We start from the raw sequence: 19046 nt of genomic DNA, 5'->3' as shown, positions 1-19046 counted from the left end.
TGTTTAATTGTGGTGGATTTGGTGATCCCACTCACATGTTCCTAAAGGTTGCTCATGAGCCCATGAGTAATAGTATGGCGGGGAAGTGGGTTTAGGGCTGCTGGGTGGCCGCTTTGGTTTGGGTCTACATCTCTCCTCACTGGCATCAGTGCTGTGCTCCAACTCCTTTTTGCCCTTTGATGAGAAGTTACACAAATGGTCACTGAATTGGCCTCTCAAGTCTGGCTCTCTCCGAGTCTCTCCCGGACAAAGTGTGTCATTATCTTAAGCGTACTTTTGTGGCTTATTCTGTGCACGAGGGCCATGGTTGAGGGAAAGGATGGAAGAAGCATGTGGAGAGTTGAGCACATAGCTGTTTCCATAGGTAACTCTTCATTCTTCTTCATTTCTGCTCTTCTTTCCAGTTCTTATAGCCATAGGGGTTTTAAGTTGAAAAACTGCCTCTACCCTAGTATTGTGTGTCTCAGAGCTGTGGGTCCTTTCCCCCAACTAAGCCATCAGGGGGATTCTATTCATCCTTAGACTTCCAGAAAGCCCTCCTGGTTTCTTGGTGGCTGAACTCCATTTCTCCCATTCATAACACATTTATAGCTGTGTTTTCAATGGGATTTTGGCCAAGTATGGAGTGAGGCTTTTCTGGAAAGTTTGCTGAAATGTGAAGAAATTGCCAACTCTATTTATGAATAAAATTAAATATAGAAAAATTTTAGAATTAGAATTAAGGTCTTGAATTAGAATCAGGTCTAGAATTAGAATCGAATCAAAGCCAGAGAGGACGTGAACCCATTTCAGCCTTTGTTAGAAGTAACTTACAACATGTCATGGAGATTTTGTGACATTGGTCCAGTGATCGCAGCAATATTCCAAATATCACATGACTTATAGGAATGTAACTATTAAAATAGTTACACAAATGCAGATCAAGCAGTAATTACTCTGACATAGTAGTTTTAATAGGAAATTTTAACAGTCTTTGGAGAAACAGGAAGCTTAAGCATTTCAAAGTGCCCTTTCTTTTCTAGTGAAAATTTTTATTTTATTTGCATAGAGTTGGCACACACTGTTACATTAGCTTCAGGTGTACAACATGGTGACTCAACACCTCTATACCACAGGTATGGCTACCGTCTGCACCATACACTATCATGGCAATTCATTACATTTGCAATGCATTACATTATCACTGCTATTAGAGTATCATTGACTCTATTCCCTATGCTGTACCTTTTATCCCGTGACTTATTCATTCTGTAACTGAGGTGCCCTTTGTCTTGAGGGTGACAATTTACCTGGGCTCACCGTGAAGTTTACTAGGTTTTAAAAACCAGCCCTGTTACTTGATCAAGGTCTGGCCCTTTGCTTTTAGCAGCCACAGGTTTCTGGGCCTCTAAGAGGCCCCAAAGCCCAAAACTTCTGAAAAGACATTGCCTTCAGTTTCTTCTTAGGACCACAGAGGTGTGAAAATCCAGTTCCCAGTCTGCGTCCTCTCACTTCAGCCTGTAGGCTCTTAATTAGGTGCTTATCCTAACACCTTGTAACATACTTTCTGTATATGGTTTCATTTCCAAACCATCATACCTGCTTGTCTCATAGTTTTTCCAACTTCTCAAAACTTTTCTGTAAATGAGACCATGTAGGCAAACATTCTCTCCATGACCTCACCTTCCATTCAGAACAGAAACAGCATCCGTTGGTTCCGTGAGGCTTTGGTAGCTTTAAAGTTACTGGGGAACTTTGCTTTTCCCTTCTCCTAATCAATAGGTCAGTCTGTTTTTTTCTTCTATGTTTAGCTATCTAATTTTATTGCTTACATACGTTCCTAAAGAGACCAAACCTTCTTTTTTTCCCCTCTTCAGAATGGTCAAAATACGTTGGCAATAAGAAAAACAATTTTTTAAAATGTGTTAAAATTCACAAATTATTTCCTTGTTCTGTTTGATACACGGAAGATACAAACTATATAGAAATAATATATGTTCCAGTCAAGTTGACCATGTAGAAAAGAAATATTTACCTTTGTTATTGGCCTTCTTTTGATCAGACATTGGGGTAATTTCTGAAAACCAAAAATGCCTTCTTATAATTAACAGTTATTTACAAATAACTGATAAAATTGATAGTTCCTATTAGGAAATTATTAAAACCCACACATAGTTCCAAAATATGTGCATGTGCTAATTTGTACATCGAAGGAAGTTCTTAAATTGAAATTTGCAGCCTAGAAAATATTTGCGGGATTGTTAGTTTATGACATCCATAACATTGTTCATTTCATGTCCTTTCTGTCCCTACCTTACTAGAATTTTGGAGACTAAATTTATGAAAATAAAAAAGGAAAGACAGGGAGCCGGACTTTCTTCTCATGTTTATTACGAGTTTTACCAGGAGCCTGGGTCTCATTTATGTCACCATGGATTTATTTTACAAGTTTGGACTTGCAAAAATGTGCCAGAATTTGAATGCCTTACACATGTTTTGAAAAGCAACTATATTATATGCAATGCACTGACCTTTTAGTATTCATTTTGATTGGTTAATGGTTACACCTTTACAGCTCAGTCAGATTGTAAACAAGGGAAAAAAGGGAATTTAAAAAGGTCACGGAAGTTTAGTGGCAAAATTTATGAAACCCTACACTTTTCCTATGAATAAAAATGATTAAAATTTATACATTTGCCTTCTAAACATATCCTTAAGAGATTTTTAAAAATTCAAAACATAAACTACCAAATATTATTTTTTTACTTTGTTTTAAATAAATCTTGTTTGTGTGAATCTTTTCCAAGAAAGCTTCTCTTCCTTCACCGAACATCTTTCAAATTACTATTTTTAAAAACGAATGGCATTGTGTTTGCATATAGTTACAATAATAATACTAGAAAATCCTCAAGGTTTAGGCTTTTGTTTTTATTAAGCATCGTTTCCTTAGTTCCTAGAACCTAGTGTCTTAGTAAATACCATTTACTTATCAAAATTGAAATCTTAAGGGAAAATACAAACAATATAAGTAAGCATCCAAAGAATGGTAGAAACTATTCAGTAAAGTCTTAGTGATTCTTAGAATGGTCTTCCAGAATTATCTGCCCTTCCATCTCATTTCTCTTTGGTGTAGAATCATTCTTGAGCTCAACTAAGAAAAAGAGAAGAACTGAAAAGAGCTAGATATTACAACTGATGTGAGCAGTCAGGTCACACTGTTTAGGAGCATGCATTGCTAGAATATTTTATGCTTAAAATTGCACGGGGTTGGAGAAAAAGACTTGCAAAAAGAAGAAAGAAAGTGTAGGCGGGGGTATTGTTGCTGCAGAAGCCCAGGTGACAAGGAGAAGAAAAGATTAGGTGTGGAAAGCAATCAACACTCTTGAGAGCTGAGAATGGGGAATGTGGAACATTGATTGGCTTTCCAGAATGGGTAAAAATAGTCACCAGCGTGTCAATAGTGTATAGATTCTGAAGAGTCTGGCTTAGGCAGACACGTAGAGGGTCTCTGCTGCGTGGGTGAAGCGTGCTAGAGTCTGCTGGTAAGGAAGAGGAACAAACTACTACATTTATATATAACTCCGTGGGTGTGGAGAAGGATACAAAGCTGTAGAGACCATTATTTTAATTTAATTTAATTCTAGACCATTATTCTAGAACTTTAGGTATTTTTCTGAAGAGAAATAACATACTGGCCGGAAAGCGGTAATTATCTGGGATGGCATCATCGGCAGTTTCTAATACAGCTCTCCGTGATCCCACCTCTGCGTATTCATGCCTTTGAGTGATCCCCTCTTCTTGAGGGTAGGTTGGACCTCATGTCTTGCTTCTCATGAACAGAATATAGCAAAAGTAATGGGATGTTACTTCGGGGATTAGGGTACAAAATATTCAGACTTGCATCTAGCTGGACCTCTCCCCCTCTTGCTGGCACTTTCTCATGTCCTCTCGCTTGCTGTGATAAAGAGAGCTGCCATGTTGTAAGATGCTTTATGGAGAGGCCTGTGTTGTGAGAAATCAAGGGAGTCCTCAGTCTAACAACTGTCAAAGAACGAAATCCTGCCAACTAGCACGGGAGTGTGATTGGAAATGAATCCTTCCCTGTCGGGCATTGAGATGACTGCATTCAAACAGCTGCCATCGCGCGTGCGTGCGTACACACACACACACACACACACACACCTCCTTTCCATTTCTATTGTTGGTATCCTACTGGCTTAGAACTATAACTGACAATATGGAACAGGAGTCAGTGATGGTGCCCACATAGCTTCGAATTGGCAATCTCCTCCCTTTATGTTCAGTGCAATTTTAGAGGGATAAATTTCTTTCCATCCAGCCCTTAAGCATAGTGTTTTAATCAGCTGGTCTTTTTTCCCCCCTAATGCTTACATTGAACCAACTGCAGAGGGAATAGCAATATTGTTGGAGAAAGTAATTATGATCAAAGGAGGAAGAAATTGTATCTTCCAGGAAAGCTTGTATGAAGAGCTAAAAAATGATATGACACTGAATACGTGCAAGAGAGAGGGGACACGTAGGACATGAGAGCAGTATCAAAAGCAAGCCAGTTTGTGCCAAAAACAAACAGTTCTCATGCTGCCTCTGGCATATATATCAAAATATACTAATACTTAATTTCTAAGTAAAAATATTAGCTTTTCTAGTATGAAATTGTTATGGGGTGAAAAAGCAATATATATGTGTTTTATAAATATACTAATAATAAATATATATTTGGCTAGGCTTTTTTGATGTTTAAATTATCCACTAATACAACTAAACAAGGTTCTACGAAATGATGTTCAAGAACTAGAAGTGTCCATAATGGTGCTCAGGGTTTAGTCGGTTACAGATTACTATTCTTGAATCAGCAGAGCAGCACTAAGCACCCAAATACCAGACCTCAAAGTAGGTTTCAGCAATTAAAGGACATTCACCCAGTATCGGGACATGGGCAAAATGCTAGGTAGACACTGGTAAAAACATTGTATTGGATATTTAAAGTTTAAATGTATAAAGGTTTTACTGAACTGCAGAAGGTTTCTGTATTGCCTATAAGTTTATAATGAGAATGAATTATTTATATAACAAGCTACTCTTGTAATTATAAAGTGGGGAACAAAGACCCCCCCAAGAACTCTGCAGAACGTTCTCTTTGGCAAATGCATCAGGCCAGAAAGTTATTTGGGCTAATCCGAAGGTCCAATAGCATTTTCACTCTCTGATGGAATGAAACTGAATTTGGAGGTACTCAGGGTTTCATTTGTCCATGCCCCACCTGAAGGATGCTTTTCTACTGCAGGTGAAGGGATGTTCCTTGGATCAATCTTCCTCTTCTCTAATATTTACCTTCTTTAAAAATTTATGGACTATTGACTCACTCAGTTCTACCCTCGTCTTCCCTTTTTCCTCTGGGTCTTTTGATAATAGACACTGACATCCCTGTCTGTCATTCATTCCAATATGGTTCTCAGGATTTATTTGTTTGTTGTTTCTCCCTCCTTTAACCTGAGCCTTCTGGGCCAAAGTAAAGTACTTACTCAGCACCACAGAAAGAAGATGGTTCATGGTAGTATTCCCGATAATTTCTCCAGTGACACCTAAGTCATTACAGAGCCCTCTCCAGGGACACAGAAGGTTTATGTGTCATACCTTTGAGTTACATTTGCCAACTGACCTCAAATAAAGATACATTGTCTCACTCTAAGCTACTTCCTCAGAACGTGTCCATTGAAATCTACTGCCTCTCCATGCCTCTGGGTCTATTTCTGTATACCCAGTGTTCAACTCCTCAAGATGGAGCTATAGGTATGTCAATAATCTATAACTGAATGGTCATTATAATAACAAGACATTTCTATTTTTATTTCTGTCAGAGTTCAGAGTCCCCCTAGCAAGAGCTCTCTCTAGAGCAGCCATCTTAAATCCTTTTTGGGGAAATTCCAGATTTGTTTTTAATTTGAGAAGCAATTTTAGGTAGTTCATTGATTCCCAAGATGAGCATGTAAAAAACATAACATGACTTAGAAGTCTATATTTATTTTTAGAATATTCATTTCTGTAAAAATTTCACGATGTAAAATTTTATGAATATTAAGATGCTTTGGGGCAAAAGTTAAAAGTCTATGTGATGACAAAGTACTAAAAGGAAAGTGAATGCAAGTATGGCATATAGGTCAGACCAGGCCAAAAGAACTGTTGCAATAATTAGAAGGCAGATAAATTATAAAATTATAATTTTAAAGACAGCTGGGACAACAAAAAGAACTAGAAGAGCTAGAATTTATAGACTGGAGAAACCTTCCAACATGGGCTGATGATTGCCAATGTTTCTTTCTCTGGTTGCCTTTTCTGACTGTGGGTAGAGGCTGAGGACTGCTCCTGGCCCAGATGAATCTTGGGGTAAAGTAAGCAGTGGCAAACATGATTTATTTTCCATATAACATACCTGCTGAGTTCTTGGACTGCATGTGAGGCTGAGGGACTACTCCAAGGCATTCTAAAAGGCAGAATGAAATCTTCCAGGATTTCACAGTGGCCAGGAGATAAAATCATTGAAAGGGAAGGGTCTGCCATAAATGCATGGTCAACCTGCATTACCTCACCCCAGACATTTCTCAGGTCTTGAGGCTGTGGCAGAGTAAGGTAGTAAGGAGCTAAGCTCAGTATCCCTGAAAGCTTTATGGTAATAAAATAAACATAAATGGAATGAAAAGTTGGAAATTTTAGCAGAGAATTTGAATATGTATGAAAATCAGGTAGACATTTTAAAACAGAAAAAAACAAAAATAATTGAACTTAAATCACTGAATAGGCTTTTTTTTTTTCTTTTTTTAAGAGAGAGAGAGTGTGTGTGCTCACCCATATGCTCATGAGCGGGGACGGGTGGGGGGAGAATATTAAGCAGGTTCTACGCCCAGCATAGAGTCCAACATGGGGCTTGATCCCACGACCCTGAGATCATGACCTGAGCCAAAGTCAAGAGTTGGGCACTTGACCAACTGAGCCACCTAGGCGCCCCTTAAATCACTAATAGGCTTAAATCAGAGTAAATAAAATAAAACCCAAATAAGTGAACCTGAAGAGAGATCCACAGAATTAATTGAAACTGAAGCACATAAATTAGATAAAGCAGAACAGAGCAGAAGAGACATGGGTCACGGTCAAAGTGTCTAATATACCTGCAATTGGAGACCGAGAAAGACAGGTGAGAGGGAGGAGGAAAGAAGTAATCTTTGAAGACCAATTGGTCAAGAATTTTGTAAAACTGATAAAGGAAATACATCCAGTTTTAAGAAGCTCAGCAAAACCCAAGCAACATAATACAAAGAAAACCGTAACATGGAAGATCATAGTCAAACTCTTGAACCAAGACAAAATGAAAGTCTTAAAAGCAAGTGAATGAGCAAAAATAAGATTTTCAACAGAAACTAAAAACAGTGAAATGGTGTCTTTAACATGCTGAAGGGAAAATTATGCCGATCTAAAATTCCATAACCAGTGAAAATATATATATACATGAGGCATAATAAAATATATTTCATCAAATAAATATTGAGTGAATGCTTAACTAGCATACCTGAACTACAAGAAGTACTTCAGTTCTTCCAGCTAGGGAAAAATGATCCTGATAGAACATGAAACTGCAGGAAGCAATGAAGTTCACTGAAAGCAAACCTTAAAATACTGGCATGAGAAGAAAATTTGAGAATTGACATGAGCTCTGTATCTATTACAGAAACCATATCTATAATTAACACATTTTGCGCACACGCGTGTGCACACACACAAATTTCAAGCACAGTTGGATTATCCAGTAAATTCTTCCAAAAATTTAAGGAATGAATAAGATTAATCTTATACAAGCCCTTTCAGGAAATACACACGAAAGAGTGAATACTTCCCAATTTGCTGTGGGGAGCAAATATTGACACCAGAATCTGACAAGGATATTAAAAGGAATTTATCAGGAATATTTACCAGGAAGTAGACTTGAGAAGGACGGGTCAATATAAGAATTGTCTTCTGGAATTTATAATATATATTGGAATGTGATAATGAATGGAAGCGACTAGTTAACTTTTCTAAGGTTCTTACATTGTTGCGGAAGTGGTTAAAGTACTATTGAAAGCATAGTAAGCATGCAATAAATTCTATAAGTAAATATTACAGTTATCTCTAGGATATGCAAAAAGGTATCACAGGAGGGTAACAAATAATAAATGATTTATCTAAAAAGGGCAAGAAAGGAGAGATATACAAAATATTGTATAAATATAAAAATAGGTGTCATATCTAGAATTTATAAAGAGCTCTTAGAAATCCATTAGAAAATGTAGATAATCTATTTTTTCTATGGGTAAATGACTTGCGAAGTCACCTTATATTAGAGGATGCAAAAAAATCAAAATCGTAAAAATAAATCATTAAAACTACACTAAAATACTGCTACACCCCTACAAAATAACAAAAATTAAAATGACTAATACTGTCAAGTGTTGCAGAGCATATGGAATAACTGCCAGTCTCATCTATTGCTGGTGGAAATTGAGGCCTGAGCAACCATATTGAAAATCTGCTTTGGCAATGTCTATTAAAGATCAATATTAATATGCCCTATGTCTTAACAGTTCCACTCCTAGGTATATACTCAAGATCAATGAATGCTTAAGTCATTCAAAAAACATGTACACGAATATTCAATTAGCATTATTTATCATAGCCCCAAATTGAAAACAGAGGAAGAATCCAATGCTGAGTAAATAAATTGCTGTATATTCATAAAATGGAATACCCATATTGTAATTGACAGGGTTCAGGAAGTATAACCTCCAAATGTGGCACCATGACATATTGGGTATTTTGAGCTGAAGAAATTTGAGAAAGGGCAGGTGCAGGAAGGATTTTCCTACTTCCCCTGAGGCAGGTCTCACGTGAGAGGTGCTCTCCCTATGCCAGAGGTAAGGAGCATCCTTATCTCCAAAGACTACGGATATGGCCCAGGGAAATCTGAATGAACAAGCCTTGCTTTTCCCCCACTTAGCTCATATCCTCTTTTGTCCTATCCCATTTTCCCATGGTTTTCCGCTCATCAAACCTAGCATAAAAATGCTCGGGTTTAACTGCTTCTTCCTAATGAAGGCTCCTGTGTCATGTAAAACTTATATTAAATAAATTTGTATGCTTTTCTCTTGTTAACCTGTCTTTCGTTACAGGGGTTGTAGTTGAGAACATAAAAGGGTAGAAAGAAAAGATATTTTCCACCCCTACATAGTAATAAAGAATGAACTACTCATATGCACAATAATATAATGTTTAAAACATAATGTTGAATATAAAGTCATATGCAAAAGTATATATATCATGGTACTATTTTTATGAAATTCATTAATAGGCAAATGAATCTATGTAAACAGGGGTCAGAATAGGAGTTACCCTCTGATTGTTGCTACAGGCTGAGAAGATAGATTTCTGGGGTGCTTATAATGTAATATATTCTAATTTGAGTTATACTTTTGTGTGCATACCTATGCAAAAACTCACTGAACTGTATATTTAAGATCTGTATACGATCTTAGTAACTTATACAGTCACATTAAGAAGGGGAAATAAGTAAAAAAATAAAGCTAGTTTTGTTGAACAGATATCCACCTGTATGATCTCACGATTCCACATTTAGGCATATACCCAACAGATAGGACTGCTTTTTTTTTTTCACCCTAAAAGACGTTTGCAAGATTTACACAGCAACAGTATTTTTACATCCAGACACTCCAAATAGTATGATTGTCCAGCAACAGATTGGGAAATTACGTTACGGTTCACTGATACGACAGAATAAAATCGAGTAATTAAAAAGAATGAATTTCTGCTACATCTGGAATATCACAGACCTGCTTACGTTCGTATCAAGCTCCTCAGAAAAATGAATCTGTGGTGGAGGAAGTCAAAATTGTGTTACATGTGAGAGAAGAAAATGAGGTGTACAAGAGGCTTCTGAGATGCTGGTCGTGTTCTGTATCCCGAGGAGGGTGGTCACACGGCTGAGTGGATGTTGAAGAATTCTTGAAGTGATACATTTATGATTTTTGCACTGTTTAGTATGTATCGTTGTATGAATTTGTAAGCGTTATTGTAACGAGATAGCACACATGGTGGCTTACCACGACGAATTTCTTGTGTCCCAGTTCTGGAGGCTGGAGGTCTGACGTTAAAGAGCCAGCGAGGGTGGGTGGCTCTGTGCTCTCCGCTCGCTCCCACGGGTTTGCTGGCGATCTCCGTGGCGTCTTTGGCTTGTAGGTGCGTCATCCAGTCCTGCACCTTCACACACATTCTCCTGCTTTCTCTTCACATGGTCTTCACTCTGTGCCTGTCTGGCCTGTGTTCAAAGTTCCCCTTTTTATAAGGACACTAATCACATTGGATGAGGGCCCACGCTCAAGATGTCATTTTAACTTTATTGCCTCTGTAAAGAAACTGTTTTCAAATAAGGTCATGTTCAGAGGTACTGGGGTTTAGGACTTGAAAATATATTTTTGCAGAAACATAATTCAATCTATAAGAAACATCTACTGTAGTTTTTAAAAATCCAAAAATTAAATCTAGCAGAAAAAGGAGTAGAACTGAAATGAAGGTCAAGGAGGGTTGCAGTCAGCCTTGACGATACAACACCTGTATGTAAACCGAATGTTAGGATGGGCCAGAACATGTTAGAATTGAAAATTTTAGAGCTCTAAGATACTTTTGGAAACTTTCAACCTCCTCCTTTTTTCAGCATAAACATTTAGGCTCAGCAAGATTAAAGAGTTTGTTTAAGGCACACATTTAAATCGTTAACAGGAGAATTTAGCCTAGAATCCCGAATACCCACCTACCTTCTCCCCAAGACAACCACAACCTTAAATTTCACTAATTTCTCAAATTATTTCTAGAATATTTGCAAAATCACATTTCCTTAATCTTCACTTGGCTTATCTTTGTCCATATTTTTATAGTTTATGTAAAGAAAGCTAGATTAAGGGAATTTCACTGCAAAGGTGAAAATCAGAATGACATTTGTGAAGCTGTAACTCTTGTTACCATCTGGCATACACAAGGGCGTCATACTAAATGAGATCAGAATGAGCTCCTTGGAAGTAAACCTTTAATAGGCTGGGGAACTTCAGGGGAATCTTTCCTACAATGTTTTAATAGAGCATTTGAGGATGAGATCTGCACAGCTGGCCAGTGAAAGCAATCTAGATTAGCTGCCAAAACCAGGTTTTAAATGAATTTGCCATCCGTCACCATTCTTTCAAAAAGGCAATGGAGATTTTGATGAATTAGCAAAAATCTTTTCTGATCTGGAGCCCTTACACTTGACCGTGTGTCACAATTAAAGTTTTCCTTCTTCCCTCCTTCCCTCCTTCCCTTCCTTTTTTTTTTCTTTTGCTGTTTCTCATGACATCAGTCTTCTACAGATCAGTTATTAAAGACACTGACCACGACACGTATCAGGTGAATGGCATAAATCTTATAGTCCTGTTAGAAATATACTAAGATAATAAAATGAAACGGCAAAGGAAAATGGAAATAAGTGGAAATGCTGCTTTCCGTCTTCCATGTAGAAAGGACATGGTCTTTCTGTCAGCAGAGATGACTGAGCTGCCGGCACCGCCAATCCTTTTCTTTACAACTGAGCAGAGAAAAAGCAAAATTTAGCAGACGAATTGAGGAAAGAAAACCACTCAGGAACACATGTAAAATTAATAGTATATCGTTAACTAGCAAATGCATGTAAAGTTAAAACTGCCTTCATAATCTGGGTCCCACTTCTCTTCTAGAGAGTGTGCTCGGTAGAAACGTGATTCACCAGCTGGTATTTAGTTATCTAGAATTCCTCTTCAATCCATCTAGAATTCCTCTTCAATCCATGCATCCATGTTTTGGAATACTTTCCCTTGTTTGCTCAAGGGGAGCAGATGTTCAACTTTGTTCTATCTTTGATTTTGGAAATTTAGTCCTTGTGCTCTGTAGTGTCGTGGAAGCTGATACAGGATAACGAGGCAAATGGCAACGCGTGTTCTGAGCAGTAAGTTACTAGTACCTTTGCTTGCCGCACACCCGAACCAGGCAGAGGCAGCTTCCTGAGGCCATCTGGGCCCAAGTGACTGTGCATTTAGGGCAAATATGCGTGACAGTCTGTATCACCTGGGTGGGAATTGAAATATTTCTCACCCATATGAAGACCTCTTTATAGAGATACAGGCTTTGGGCATGTTAACCAATTACTTCCCAATGATAAACCACATCATGAATAATGCAGATTTCCTCTTCACCCAAGAAGGGTGAAAAAACGAGACTACTTGATATCTGATTCTTCTGGTTTACGATGCCCTTTACTTTTAATCACAGACTAACCTGAAACAGCTAAAAATCTGGGTGGTTTCTGTCCTATAATATTTGTGAATGACAATATGGAGTGTGATTTGTGTGTGTATCTGTATAGGTGACTAGGCAATAATGATTTAGAAAATTAATAAATTAGCTGGGAAGTAAGATGGTGGCATCAAGAAAATAATTCTCACTCTTTTGGGGGGTGAGGGAGGAGTATAAATGTTATGTCTCATATGAAATGTCTGACTTCGAGAAACTGGCATTACACATCTACTTATTTCATTGAACGTCTCCCATGTTTTCAGTTTACTTACAGGCTCCATTCTCCTCCTCCCCTTCTTCTCCCATTCTCATTATACGCTGCTCGTCACAAAATGTCCTTGTTTCTTCCCTATTGCGGTCATTGATCTGTATCTGTCCTGCTAACTCAGCATGGATGTTTTGGTAGAAGGCTCCTATGTTTTGATGGAAGACTCCAACATTAACTCTGAGGTTGTCTTGTAAGAAAGGTTTTTTGCTTTTTCACCAGTTCTTTCCAGGTCCTCAGAGCGTTTTCACACAGACCTTTCACAAAGGCCATTCGAGAATTGCTAACATTTGGTGTGCACACTTCCTGTTTTGGAAAAAAAAGTGTCTCCCAAATTTTTGTGAGTTCTTTTTGAGGTTGTGTTTGTATCCCTACTTCCATTTTACTCCCGCACTTACTCATTCGTTTTTAGTTTACACTCTCCCGTGAGGTCAAACACAGAGCTTGGAGTGGAACACACATTAATTATAAACGTATCTGGTCACTTTGGGTACAACAGCTCAGAAGATGGAACCAGCCAAGTTCTGAGTTTAAAGGTCAGCTCAGGCACAATGGAAAGGAGACATACAGAATTTTCTTACAGAAACAAGAAAAAAATGATTTTTTTTGCAGCATTAGAGGCCAGGTAGTGAATGTAGTAGGCCTTTTCTAAGTTCAGTATTCTATTTACAAAATCACAAGACTTTTATAAATTGCCAGACTGCCTTGCATAAACTAAATGCCAACAGAACAGTGACCTTTCAAATTACTGGTGCAACAGAAGCTGAGATCAGAAAGCTCAAACTTAAAGCAAACACTGACAAGAAACCCTACAGAAATGACTTCTGTGTCTGGTCAACGTAACATAACATGACATATTGTAAAATGTGTTTGGCTTTTTGGGTAGAATAGTCTGTTATGGTTTCGCTGCTTTTGAAAATATGAATCTGGAGATTTGTGGTTACATTATCTGAACCTAAAATATTTTTTAAATTTGAAAGAGAAAGAGTGGGAAAGTTTGGTATAAAAAGACTTACAAGATATGATTGTAATAGTGTTAGTAAGAGAGGTGAAGAAAGGATGGGGCGGGTGGGGGACTTGACGGGAGCGGAGTTGGAAGTTTGGGGCAAGGGAAGTTAAGTTGCAAAAAAGGATGAGAGTGTGTTATATAAGGAGGTTTTTTTTTTTTAAGTTCTCATTTGAAATATGCAATGGAGATAACTTTAAAAATACATCATGAGGAATTTTGAATCAGAGTTCCAATTTTAAAATGTTATGAGCTTCCGTTGTTTTCCTATTTCCCATACGTTTCTCTATAAGTTTCACTTAAACTGCATGAAAGTGCGGATACCAACTGCTTTATAACAAAATTAAATTCATATATATGTATATATTTGCATGTATATATTCAAAGAGATTTTTTCAGTCTATACTTAAAATGTAACTTTAGAGAGGTTTTATTAATTAATTTATTTATAATTGTATAATTTTTTTTCTGTATCTTCAGTTCTCTGGTTTGAAATTTTTCTGTCAATATTTAATTTTCACCTACATATTCTCATCAATAGAATACAATCACAAAACAGCAGATTTTACTCTGTCTACATTTGAATAGATGACTAGAGTCACGTATCTGATGACTAATGCTTTCTAAATACATATGTACTCCTTATATATCTGTGTAAATGGTTGTAAGGGGATGGAGGAAATATTTTAGAGATGCATCACTGTGTATAGGATTTTGAGGCACATTCAATTGCTTTCACATTTAGAAGTTTTTGATGAACGTGTTTCTCTTTCACGGCAAACATGTTGTGCATGTGAGCCATCTATAGCCAGATTTTATTGTAAGTGTTTGAATGGATATTGCAACTATGGGATATTGCCAGAGTGTTAGTAAAAAGCAAATTGAGTCTATTGAGAGATTAATTCACCAGCTGAAAGAAATACATTTGCCTTAGAGTCATCAGATATTCTATCCACCGAACTCATCCTCCAAGATAGCATACCTAATGAGCTTCCTAAACCAATTAAACATAAGCAGGAAGCATCAGTCATCAGAACTATTTTCAGCTAGTCAGCTGACTGCACAAACTGCATGGCATTGAGGAAAGGGGAACACCCTAAAAGTTGTGGGTTTTTTCACTGTCCTGACTTGACTTCTCAATTTTATGGATGCAGCGTCTTGGACAAGACAGTGTAAATGAGTAGAGTGCCTTTTGCTATATAAAGTGCTTTCCCTTGCATTCAGTAGAATAAAATAAGTTTTAATGGGCTTAAGTGATTTGCTTAAAGGCACACAATAATGTATGTCTGGGTCTCAAAATCATGCCCTTTCCTCTGTTGTAATTGTTCTATAAATATGTATGTTGATAAACTTTCTACCTTTCATGACCAAGGAATATGTTCGAGTGTTCAAAATGCCGCCATCTTTACAATTGGACAGACTCAGCTAGAGCCAAGACAGGATGAGGATGAAGGGAAATGTTTTTACCCCCGCATGGGTTCCCTTTTTCAAAGACGTAATCAGGGTACTGGTATCAATTCCTACTGATTATAATGATAATAATGATCCAAATAATTAACCATTACTGAGCACTCATAATATGCCAGCACTTTAAGCCCAAATAATAGTCTCCAAGCCTTTCAAATAGATCTTCTTCTCTTAATTTAAAGATGCAGAGAATGTAGACCCAGAGAGGTAATGTTAAATGTTTTAACGTTGTAAATTTTGAAAATTTCTTATAATATGTTCTATATTTTATGAGTATATGAAACAACTATCCATGTGTGTGAGAAATGAAGAGAGATTTGATACAGTATGTGGCATGAGTATATCTAATATGACTAATTTTTATATGCTATTTATAAAAATTGGCTTCATTATCATTCTGTAGGGTTATTCGTGTTTGTTGGTTGAAATGTGCACATGTGGAAATTGTTTTGTTTTACTTAAAGACATGTGGGGCAAGGCTCCTCTTTGATGGAAGTTATACATATTTCTCAAAAGTGGCTTAAGAATGGTATGTGAAGTAACACTCGCCCGTGGAGGTGGAGCTAACAGAGCATGGGGGGAGTGATTCGCATGCTGCCTCCCAGGCATTGGAGGAGGAGAGGATGGTAAAAAGCTCATTCCCTGGGAAAGAACAGGGGATGATTTCATTGGTTGGTGACCCAAATCCTAAAGTTAAATTTCCCTGCCCACTCTAGAAAAAAATGAATCTTTTATATACATAAGTTTTTGACACTAGATTCCTATTCCTAAATATTCATTTAAAAAGGTAATTGGAATACTCTTTTTCTATCTAGTTCATCAATGGCAAACACAAATATTTTGGGGAAGTATTTCTTGGCATTATCCTTCAATGTTAATTTTTTGTTTAAAAAACTTTTAGATGCTTCCAGGAGCCCAGGAATGAGATTAACTTCTTTTTAAGATTAAAAAAGAAAAATAAGTTAACAAGATCACAAAACTAAACCTTTGTCTGTTTTTCTTTTCCTGATTTTCACATTATTTCCTTTATATTAATTTTACCTTATTGCATATTCATGAAGGCCGACTTTGAAATAAGAAATATATACTGAGTACTTTCTAAGAACTAAGACTATGTGTTCTCCTTTGATGTGAACTATATCTTTCAAAATATATATGTTTTGCATAATATGTACTCAATTAATGTCATTGAATAAATAAGTGAATTCATCTACCAGTCAATAAGCATGAATCCAAAAGTTATTCTAGAATATCATGGCCTCTGAAGATCAGAGTAAAAGTGAAAGCACTTTGCTAAATTAGATATAAAGGACATGGAAGACAGAGTAAATTTAATAAATTATTTTCAAATTTCAAATGAATTAAAGCTTATTTAGCATCTATAATGTGGAAGTCCCTCTAGTCATGATTGGAAGTATAAATATGATGAAATTGTGGTCTCGTCCTTGAGAGACTTAGCATTGATCAGGAAAGCATGGCATATGGTCAAGAAACTTGAGTGCCTGTGCATGGGACACACAGATATCAAAGGTCCAAGAAGTATGTACGGACTGGGAAAAGAGTTATTTCAATTTGAACGTGAGGTTTAGGTATAATATGATGAGCTGAAAAAGTGGAAAGAGGGATTCTATGTGGAGGAAAAACAAGAGTTGGAAGTGAGAAGAGTATAAAACAAGCACAAACAAAATTGCAGACCTATAATTACACACAATTTCTGTGTGAACAGCAAACTGACTGCTCTGGGGCAGAATTTGGGTGCCGGGGACTGTGTTTAGACATAATTAACAAAAACAAAAACAAAAATTCGACTGCAGCAAAAATTTGAACTTTATGTCTTAGACCTCTTTTCCAAACGCATGTCAGTGGGTGTTGAGTGAAGGAAAGGGGTAATTTGCTTATGTACATTTGGAAAATGTGAGGTGGCGTTCGACTGTTAAACAGCATTGCTTTCTGTGAGGTTTCTCAGGAGCCTTCAGTTCATGGACATCAAGAAGGCGGACCATTGTAGGAATTTCACAAACATTTTGCTATAGGCTCTCTTTCTGTGCTTTGTCTATCTGTAGTGATATTTCTCCTCTGGACATATGTTGGAAACGAGCAATTTTTGACAGTTAAGGGTCACAAAGAGCATTAAGGCAGAGAAAGGACATGGTGAAAGTACTGATTTGGGGGAAATAATAGGGTGGTTGTAGGTGGAGAGACTGACATCCCCTGCAATAAGAGGTTGAGAAGAGGAGTTGTAATGATACATACATAGTGGAGATGAAAGTTTATTTTAAGATACAAAGCAGTGGAGTGCATTTTTAGATCCAATCACTGCTTAGAGATGAAGTATTGTAGGAAGAGCTGGAGATAAAGACTTGTAATTTGTATACAGGTGAGAGCACAGTCTGTTAGGATGGATTCCCAGAAAGAGACTACGAAGGAAGTTTCTGCTATTAACTGAAACATTTATTTTTATTTTCTTGGAAGTGTGAGGAGAAAGATGATCAAAGGAAGAAGAAATCAGAACAGTTTTGTTCAAAAAAGTAGGATTTGAATAAAGATCTTGCTGTGAAAAGCTGGTTTTTGTTAATTAGAAATGTATTGGGGATTTTTGCAAGATACATTTTATTATAATTGTGAGAATAAAAATGAACATTTGTGGATGTGTGATGATTGAGAAGGAAGAAAATATCTTTGTAAGGCAGAACTTTCATGCAGAGGACACAGAGGGAACTAATCCCGTCACAGGGAAATGGGATTATTGGGAACCCAGTAGTACGGGGCAGATGGAATCTTGAATATTTTTTGATGAGTTGATCATAGGAAACGGTGATTCCGTCTCATGTTCAGGGACTTGGAAAACAGCGAGAGGGATTGTAAAGAGGCAGAGAAACTGAAAAGTAAAGAAAAGGTAAAATCTGATAGCTTGTTTCCCAGGGTATGATCTTCTCTGTAAGGTGGTGTCTTACGGAATATTAACCTCTGGTTTGGAGGAATATGCTAGAGAATCAGGAGAGACATCTTTTTAAATTTAACACCTAGTAACACATTTAGGAAATGCTAATAAATAGAAATAAATTCTGACCAGAATTTTTAATTATTGTCAGTTTGTTTTGCCATTTCATTTTTGTTAGGGAAAATTAATCTTAAAGAATTGTAATATTTTGGGGCACCTGGGTGTCTCAGTTTGTTCAGTGTCTACCTTTGGCTCAGGTCGGGATCAACAGGCCTGGGATCGAATGCCACATGGGGCTCTGCTCAGCGAACCATCAGTTTCTCCCTCTTCCTCTGCTCCTCTCCCCTTCTTGTGCTCTCTATCTCTCTCTCAAATAAATCAATAAAATCTTTTAAAAATTTTTAAAAATTTTTTAAAAAATTAAAAAAAAGAATTGTACTATTTCACAGTTTGTGACCGAATTTTATTTTTAATTTTGAAAGTTTATAAATTGTCAAAGTCTGGTTGCTTCAATGTAAGTGTTCTTAAATGCTAAATGTGTTCCTCTTCATTGTACTGAGGATATTTCACCCTATGTTTTTCAATTTGAAATATTATCCTTGGGCTGTGTGCTTCATTATTGTCTGCTAATCAATACTATTATCTAGAAAATCTCTAAGACTTACATAGAGCACCCTGAAAATTTAAATGACCATTAAGTGTGCAGCCGGGGTACATTTCATTCATAATATAGCAGTACCCTCTAGTGCTCATGCTGGGTCATGTGTTCTCCCAAACTGCCTTACAGGGGTATATGTCACCTATTGAATCATATTACTCAGACTTAACTTGAAGTGAAATATTCTATTATTCATAACATCACCTTCTTGAAAAGGAGTTCAGGCATTTCCAATATTATTCAAAAATATTACCAGCACTCTTGTGCTGTAGAGGAAAATGGCTGTTCCATCTATTTTGCTCATATAAGT

At 37.0% G+C, this 19046-nt stretch overlaps 1 protein-coding gene across 1 annotated transcript in view; it reads left to right on the top strand.

Moving 5' to 3' along the window:
- Positions 1–19046, top strand: part of GPC5 (glypican 5) — a 655903-nt gene that overhangs the window by 631799 nt on the left and 5058 nt on the right. The window lies entirely within an intron of this gene.

The sequence above is a fragment of the Ursus arctos genome, unplaced genomic scaffold (genome assembly GCF_023065955.2).
Source record: "Ursus arctos isolate Adak ecotype North America unplaced genomic scaffold, UrsArc2.0 scaffold_10, whole genome shotgun sequence".
Classification (NCBI taxonomy): domain Eukaryota; kingdom Metazoa; phylum Chordata; class Mammalia; order Carnivora; family Ursidae; genus Ursus; species Ursus arctos.
Note: the sequence above shows the minus strand (reverse complement) of the source record. Positions and strands in the feature narration are given on the sequence as shown.